Raw genomic sequence first — 8397 nt, forward strand, 5'->3', positions numbered from 1 at the left:
GGTGGTAGCAGTGGTGTGCGAGGTGGTAGCGGCGATGGAGTGCAGTAGCGGTGATGGAGGAGATAGAACCCTAGAAAAAAAATCGAAGCAGAGAGAATGGGTAAAAGAAGCACGAGATTCTATTTTATAAAATGTTTAAAAATTTTAATATTTAAAACTTCTAATATTTGTTACTTAATTAAATGGTTAACAAGAAGTAGAATTGGTTCAGATGGTTAAGGCGATTAACAATGTTTCATTTGCTTAGATGTTCGATTCTCCATGTCTTACATTTTAGGTAAATATTTTTTATTTCATTTTATAAACGAGAATCAGGATAATCTTTATGACTATATAATAATGTTATACCTTATTAATAAATTATAAATTTATATTATTGTAATTAGTTTACCAAACCTTACAAAATATATAACTATATATTATATAATATTTCTCTTTATATAAAGTTAATGTATGAAATATAAATTTATTATTGCTAAACTTTCGGTTATTTCAATCCAATCCAATCCAATCCGGTTATCGGTCCGGTCCTGGATAAATTTCGGTCCAGTTCTTTGACGAAAAGTCAACGGTCCAATCCAGTTCGGTTCTCCAAAAAAAGTCAACGGTCTGGTCCAATTCCAGAGTTTTTTCCTCGGATATTCGGTCCGGTCTAGTATCTCCAGGATCCACGCCCAGCCCTACCCTCATCTACCTTACTCTTCAATTCATCCTCAAATCAAATAAAGTAATTCTAATTTATTTACTTTACCTTACTTTAACCCACATCCAAACATAGTGTTAGACAGTGTGGGCATGGAACGGAACCGGAATTAGAATAAAGGGTTAAGTTGTAAAAATATCCCTGACATTTTAGGTCAGGAGCAATTTTACCTTTAACGTTTAAAATGGTGCAATTTTACCTCTAACGTTGATAAATTTGGTCAATTTTAGACACTATTATAAAACACAGATATTTTTATTCATTATTCTGCACCAATCGCATAATAATTCGTTCTAAAAAAAGGATTTCATGTTTTTTATAATTTAATAATAGAATTTGAAATTAATATTTATAAATTCGGTGTATTTTTTGATTTTTTTTGTGTAATCCATACAAAAAGACAGTATATTTTTTATTTTTTTTCACATCCCAACGAATGTTTGTGGTTTGTTACTGATAAAATGACACACGTATGAAGTGTAGATAACAAGATTCATGACCGAGAAGACAGATTGATGAATTATTTCTCAAATTGACCTAATTTATTAACGTTAGGGGTAAAATTTCACCATTTTAGACGTTAGGGATAAAATTGCTCATAACCCAAAACGTTAGGGGTATTTTTGCACCTTAACCCTTAATAAATAATTGATGAAATTACATATAAATTGAGATTTTAATTTTTACTTACAATTCTTTTCTTATGTTTATTTCTGTTTTATTCTTGTACATAGGAAATGAGTCTCAATTTTTTACTGCAAATTTTGAAGTTGTTTTCTTTCACTCATAGAACTATACAATTTACTTCATCAACCCAAATGATGAATAAAAAATGAAGATATCTATTCAATTCATTTCACTTTCTTCCCAAAAAGAAAGGAATAGCGAGAAAGTTCTGTTTCAACGAATCGCACGTAGAGTTAATCCGTCACATAATAATTTATTAAAGAGATGGCGAAGGAGAGAGACCGGGAGAGAGAGTGGGCTAGGGTTCGGGAGAGGTCGGTGGAGAGGACGGCAGGAGGCGGATTGGTCGTCGGAGGGGGTCGATTCTGGGCAGATAGATGGGATCGGCTGGCGGGGAAGGGGTTAGGAGGAAACCTAGGGCTGGATGGGGAGAATGAGGGAGGAGGAAGGGGTGCGGAGGATTCTAGAGGGGGGGAATTGGCGGATCGGGAGGGGAAGGGGAGCGCTGGCGATCGGAACTGGCGGGGGGCGAGGGACGGCAGGAGGCTTCGGGATGTCAGGCGACTGGCGGAGAGGCTTCCCTTGTGGCAGGGGCTGGTGGCAATGGCGAAGGAAATAGGGTTAGGGCAGGAGATTTTGCGGCTGTCCAGGGGGTTTATGGGGCAGCGGCCGTTGTTGGAAATAACCCAGATTTGACCTTGGCCGGTGGGGGAACTCATGTGGTGGGGGATGCGATGAGAGCCGAGACCATATCTGCCGTGAATTTGATCTCTAATCCAGTTGATGATGCGATGAACAAAAAACCTTATGTGCAAGGTTTGGGGAAAAACTCATGGAAAGATACTGTGATGGGAGTGGTTGAGGAGGAACTTGTGCTAAATGAAGAAGTGTTAGAGGATGATTCGGAGGAGGTCTATTCTGAGTCTGATGAAGAGGATGGAGATCAGGATGATCTGTTATGTCATGTGATACGGCTTTCCTCAGCTGATAAGCGTGCCCTCAGATCTAAATGGAAGTTATCTTTAATAGTGACAGTGCTTGGGAAAAGGATTAGTTTCAACTATTTCGCTCAGAGAATCCAGGCGCAGTGGGCTAAAAAAGGGAAAGTCAGCATCACTGACCTAGAAAACGACTATTATGTTATTAAATTTACTAGGGCGGAGGATTTTAATGCTGTTATTAATGGTGGTCCATATATTATTTCTAATCATGTTCTAGCATTAAGGCTATGGGTCCCTAACTTTAATCCTCATGATTGTTCAGTAAATAGGATTCTCACTTGGTGGGATAGTTGGTAAAGTTCACCATGTGGATAAAACCACCATTGGGGCGGTTAGAGGTAAGTTTGCTAGAGTTTGTATTGATATCGATCTAGCTAAGCCTCTGTTGTCTAAATTCTGTGTTCAGAATACTGTTTACTTCATTGAGTATGAAGGTATTCATAATATTTGCTATGAGTGTGGTATGTTTGGTCATACTTATGAAGGTTGTCCTAGGAGGCAAAAGGTGGTTGAAGAGGTGGTTGAGGCCGATAAAGTAAGAGAAGAGGGTATTCATGGTGATGGGAGGAACTTTGGCCCCTGGATGGTGGCTAAGAGGTCGGGTAGACAAAGGACTCGTGCGACTGTTGTTCAGAATCGTCCCCCTGACATTAGTAAGGCCATTGTTATCCACCAGATCAATCCTGAAATTAAGGAGAGGCCCCCTAACAAAGAAGTTGGCTCTGGTGGTGATAAGTGTTGGTCCCGTATAATTAGTTCCAAGGGGGGGTTAGGAACTAATGTAACTTTTTCGCTTAATTATGCTGACTTAATTTAATTCTTTAAATTACTTTACTCAGTTTTGGTCAGCAAGGCCGAGCAAGATGTAAGACAGCTTTAGTCAGAGGCTGACTAGAACCGTTTTACTTGTGAGTTGGCAATTAACACTTAAGGTCAGCTTCCAACTCAGCACTCTGATTACTCAGTGTCAGCTTATACAATTTATATCCCGAGTAATTTAAGCAAGCAACACATACATATATATATTGGGAGAAAGAGTTAGAAATTACTCAGCAGACTTATCCTGGTTCGGCCTCACCGCTTACGTCCAGTCCCCATAATCCTTTCGGGCTTTTTCAATCCAATACTGAGCTCTTTAAAGGTAGAGCACAAACCGTTTACAAGGAGTTGAGTATGCAAGAGTACCTTCCTCTATTCGTCTACTCAACCCCTACTGAGCGCTATAACCAAACACCCAGATTTTCTCTACCGCTGAGTACGAAAACCGAGTACTCAGCACCACTCTCTCAATCTTTACAATTGATACAGACTTGTTCTTTCTAGATGAAGAACACTTTAGATGAATACAAATTCAATCTAGACTTTTACACAGAAATAGGATTTGGGTGTAAGAATTTGCTTTTTCTTGTTTGTATGTGCTTGTATGTATGCTTTTTCTTTTTGTACTTCGGCAAAAGATCCAAGAGATGAACTTGTCCTTTTATAGTGAAATCTGATGCCTTAATCATTTGAATTCGGATCTATCCGTTGAATTCAAACGGTCTTCTTGCGTCATTCACTGGTCAGCATACAGTTTTGCAGGCCAATCCTATCGTCTGATTTTAGCAGGCGTCAGGCTTGTCTTCTTCTGCCAGGTTCGTCTTCTAGCGCCAGTTTTGTCTTTTAGCCAAATGCCAGTTGACCGATGCATCTCGAAACTGTCTTCTTGCGTAATTTCAAAGCTTCTGAATTGGCGCAGATCTCTGTCGGAACTTGTCTTTTAGTTAACGGATCATTGGCGCTGTCTTGGTGAACACTCAGCTTGACGTAATAGACGTTGCCTTCGATCTTTATCTTTGACGGGGCTGAGTTCAGTTCTACTCAGCTTCTTCGGTCAGCTTCGTCTTCAAGCGTTTTGTCTTGAAGAAGACTTTTCTTCTATGATGCTGAATTATACTTCTACTCAGCTTGTGCTGTGTCTCATGCTGACTTCGTTCTGTCTAACTTTTCATTTCTGTTCTCATTTATAAATATACTCAACATTGAACAAACACATTAGTACAATTAAACCAAAGCACTTAAATTTAATTGTCTTAATCATGGATTAACTTAAATAATTTTGTCAAATCAAAATCATGTGGAAAGGTGTTTCAACAAACTCCCCCATTTTGATGTTGGCAAAAATATTTAATTATGGAACTCAGCATTAGAGTTTCCCATGATTTATTTATCTTTTATTCTTCTGAAGTTACTCCCGCGTAAGGGTTGCATCTATTGACTCAATTTAACTCTAAACCTTCTAAGATTTAATCGAGTGAAATTAAGACATGCCTTTACTGACTTAGTTCAATTGTAGGCTTTCCAAGATCTAATTCAGATGAGCCTAGGTCAGCTTTCAGAAGATGATCAATACTTGGAACATATAGTTATTTCTCAGTGTTGCACATAGGTATCAGAGTTATCATATAGGTATCAGAGTTATGTGTGGTGAGTATATTTTACTTGTATTTTCCTTATGTTCACAAGATTTACTTTGTTCAATGATTAGTTAAGTATGACAGATCAGCATATAAGCATAATAAGTAAGCATCGCATATAGATAAGTCGGTTCGGATAAAAAAGATGCTTGTATAGATAGTCAGCATAACAAAATAGAACATGCCAAATATAAAGTTACAAGTCTAAGACTATTTCTAATCTATCTCTTTATGTTGACTTGAACTTGGTGGGATTTGCCTTTGGCAGTTCTTTGTTGCTGACTTGGATTACTTGGGTCAGCAGAAGTTGAACTAGGCTTCTGCTGAGTTCCGGCGGCAGGCTTAGTTATCGCCCCTTGTTTCTGCTGAGTTCCAACAGCTTGCTTTGGCCGTTCTTTCTCCCCCGTTTTTCCAGCATCATGAGATGGATGGGAAGGAGCATAGAAAATTCCTTGTTGAACAGCACGAGTTAGTTTGGATGAGTACAGTTGCAGTTGACTCGTACTATCCCGTAGACCTTTAAAAACCTCCATACTATCTGCCATACTTGAAGCGGGAATTTTAATATTGGCACTAAGCATACTGAGCATATACTCTTGAGATTTCCCGATCCAAGTGATTGATTCTGTCATTCGGGCATAGGATTGATGATACATCCTGAGCAGGGCAGTGTCATATGATAGACATTGAACATTAGTGTGCCAGACCTGCGCAAGGGTGGCTTGAGTGTATTGCAGAATCTCATTGGTTTTCACTTGATCAGTGTCCATTTCCTCTTTACTCAGGTTGGGTAGACGAATGGCTTCACCAATCTGTTCGATGGAACACTAAGAGGAGGAGGTGATTAGTTCACGAGCTCCGGTCAGCTCAGAGGTCAGCTGGGAGAAGTATTGATTGACCTCAGCAGAGGTTGCATATGTTGAGTTCGCAGCTGATAAGGTATTGAGTTGACCTTGGATGGAGTTCATGTGGTTTACCATCATCAGCTGGAGTTCAGCCAACTTTACTATTGATTCTTGCTTGGGCTGCTGAGAAGCAAAAGATGTCATGACACTCATCAAGTCTTTGAGACCCTTGATTTCAGTCAAAAGTTGAGTGACAGAGGAGATTTGTGTTGGCTCAACATGAACAGACCCAGCAGCATCAGCCTGAGTTTGATGAATGTCCTGAAGTAGTGCTTGAGCTGAGTCGATAATCTTTCTGCCAGACTCAGAAGCATTTAAGTAAGCATAGGATTCATCGGTTTATGGTTCAGAGGCCGGAATCTTGTCAGCACCGGATGGAGGAGGTGTTTGATGCTGAGAAGTGAGGTGCCAGCGTGGTCAGCAGCTGCACTTTTAGCCAGGTCAGCATCAGGAGCTGACTGGTTATCATTCTGTGTTGAAGAATTAGGAAGAGGTGGATCAGCAGAGTTATTGACCTGCTCATTATCAGCCTAAAATTGAGTGGAATGTGAAGGTTGAGGTAATTCAGAGCTGACTTGAGCAGGAGTTTCCTTTGCTAGCTCATTTGGTTGAGCAGCATGGACTTCGAGCACTTGCTCGGCAGAAATGGGACCCTGAGGAGCTTTGGGATCGGCTTGTTCCTCAGCTTGAGAAATAGAGGCTTGTTTTTCCTTGAGTTGTTCCGGAGTAGGTTCAGTGACAGTAGAGAAGAATTGAAACTGAAGCTTGGTGAGGTCAATGATTGGATCCCTTAGTGGAGACTCATCCAATATATCAATGAATTTTGGTTTCAGAGCCTTATGATTGAGCCGCTTGCCTGTGTTGTCCTTGTTTGTTTGAGGAGAGGGATCAGCAGCAATGGAGTTAAGGGACTCAGAGGCGGAGATAGGACCAAGGTCAGCATCAAGGCCTTCCATAACCTTGTCCTTCACTGGTTTCTCAGTTTGATTCTCAGTTTGCTCAGCAGTAACTGTCACACTCGGCTTAGCAGAACCTGTATTATCGGCTTGAAACTGACCTCCAATATCACCCAGTTCTTCCTCCTGGTCAGTAGGAGTCTTCTCAAGGTCAATGTCTTGACTCTGTACGAAGTGGGAGTTAGAAGTAACCACGAAGTCAAGTGGGTTAGCTTCGATCGGTGTCAACCCAGAGGTTTTCTTCCTCTTTAGAGGCATTTCAGGGGTTTCCTCACTTTCTTCCTCAGGCTCAGTTTGCCTTTTCTGTTTCTCCGCTGACTTAGGTTCCCCTTGAGCTTGCTCAACAGCAGCTCTCTTTGCACTGAGACAATCTGAATCTTCTTCGGAGCTGTGTTAATATCTTTGGAGGAGGATTGGTCAGCTTTTCTCTTTTTATCCTGTCTGGTGTGGTCAGCGGGTTCTTTGACACCCATCACTGTCTTTCCTTTCTTGGTCAGCTCATCCTATGCAGCTTCAACCATATTATCCTCTTCTTCATTTTCCTCAGTAGGTGCTTCTTTAACCATAGCCCCCTTTCCTTTCTTGGACTTGATGGGTTGGTCGTAAGCTAGCCCAAACAGCAGTGATGCTGTGATTTCTGTACCCCAAGTCTCAATTTCTTTGACCGTGCTTACTTGGTGGTCTTGAAGAATTTTTTTGATGAGGGAGCCCATCCTGAGTTTCCCGGTACTCCGTTGGAATGCGCCGATAAGAAAGACGGGCATGTTGAGTGGTTGGTAGGTCAGCATGTGCCAGATGAAGCACTGCTCAAAGTTGGAAGCTGAGGAGAATGCATTGATCTTAGGGAATAGGAAGTTGGTCAGGATGTAATGAGCCATTTTCTGAGACTGGCCCATGCAAGTGCTGGCTATTTCCCCTTTGTGGTCTTTTGGTTTGCAGAACTCAATAGGGTAGTCAATTTTAGAGTAGTCGTTCATGGTTCTGAGTTCTGAACCTTTGGCCGTCAGTTTCAGCAGAGTTGCGAGATAGGATGGAGTGATTGTGATGTCTTTGTCTTTGACCTTGGTCACTAAATGGTCAACATTATCCTCGTTAACCCTGAGATTTGCGTAAAATTCTCTTACCAACTGCGGGTAAGTGGTACCGGGGAGAGAGAATAGCTCGGTCTAGCCATTCTTGGATATCCACTCACAAAAGGGTTTCTCAGCCTCCACGAACCCTTTAGAGAACCAACGGCAACGGACAACCTCACACTTCTGTACGTTTTTGTAAACGGGGAGGAATACCTTCTCTTTAGGTTGCTTATTCTTCTTCTTTTTCTTTTCCTTTGATGGTGTTGCTTGGTCAGCTTTGGGGTTTTTGATCGGAGTGCTAACCTTAGATTGGTCATGCTGACCATGTCCTTGAGACTCAGTTGAAGTCTCTTCATAGTCCTGCTCAGCAGGAGACGAAAGGTTTTCATCGGAGCGATTGTCGTCGTAATCGGCACCGGAGATGTTTTGAGAATCGTTAGACATGATTCTTTGAGAGATTTTGAGAGGATTTGGGATTTGAGAGAGAGAGAGAGATTGAATGCCAACGATTTCAGATGTAAAGAGTGATTAGTGGGAATTCGTCCACTATTTATAGAAGTGTCGAGTTGATCTGATAGGTCGGAATGGCGGTTCGATCTCGAGATGATCAATCGAC

The sequence above is a fragment of the Euphorbia lathyris genome, chromosome 10, assembly GCF_963576675.1.
Source record: "Euphorbia lathyris chromosome 10, ddEupLath1.1, whole genome shotgun sequence".
Lineage (NCBI taxonomy): Eukaryota > Viridiplantae > Streptophyta > Magnoliopsida > Malpighiales > Euphorbiaceae > Euphorbia > Euphorbia lathyris.